This window comes from Aplysia californica, unplaced genomic scaffold (genome assembly GCF_000002075.1).
Source record: "Aplysia californica isolate F4 #8 unplaced genomic scaffold, AplCal3.0 scaffold00106, whole genome shotgun sequence".
NCBI lineage: Eukaryota > Metazoa > Mollusca > Gastropoda > Aplysiida > Aplysiidae > Aplysia > Aplysia californica.
In genome coordinates, this window is record NW_004797376.1 from 321,740 (window position 1) to 322,128 (window position 389).

Here is a 389-nt window from a genome sequence, read left to right on the forward strand (position 1 = left end):
AAACAGCAATCTTTAGAGATGAAAATCTTCTGCAAATCAACAACCACTCCTGGAAAGAAGTTGTTACAATGTAACAGATTCCATTTATAATGTAGTTATAATTATAATGCCCGTGGTAACCTTAAGCTGGGTGATAAGCAAGGACCTTTGACTGTATAACCTCCGTTGTGCTGAAAGAATAAGAGAGTAAAAGAAGGCAAATATGGTGATAGCAAAAGAGAAAGAGCGAAGTATGCAAAAAGACAAAACATATTGATTATATTTTAAACGATAACATTATCATTGTTAAAAATTGTTCATTTGTTTCGAATGTGTGTTACTATGGGTATGTGTGTAAACGTAGCCTATATGTAGGCCCTAGGCCTACATTAATCTGTGTGTGTTGGGGG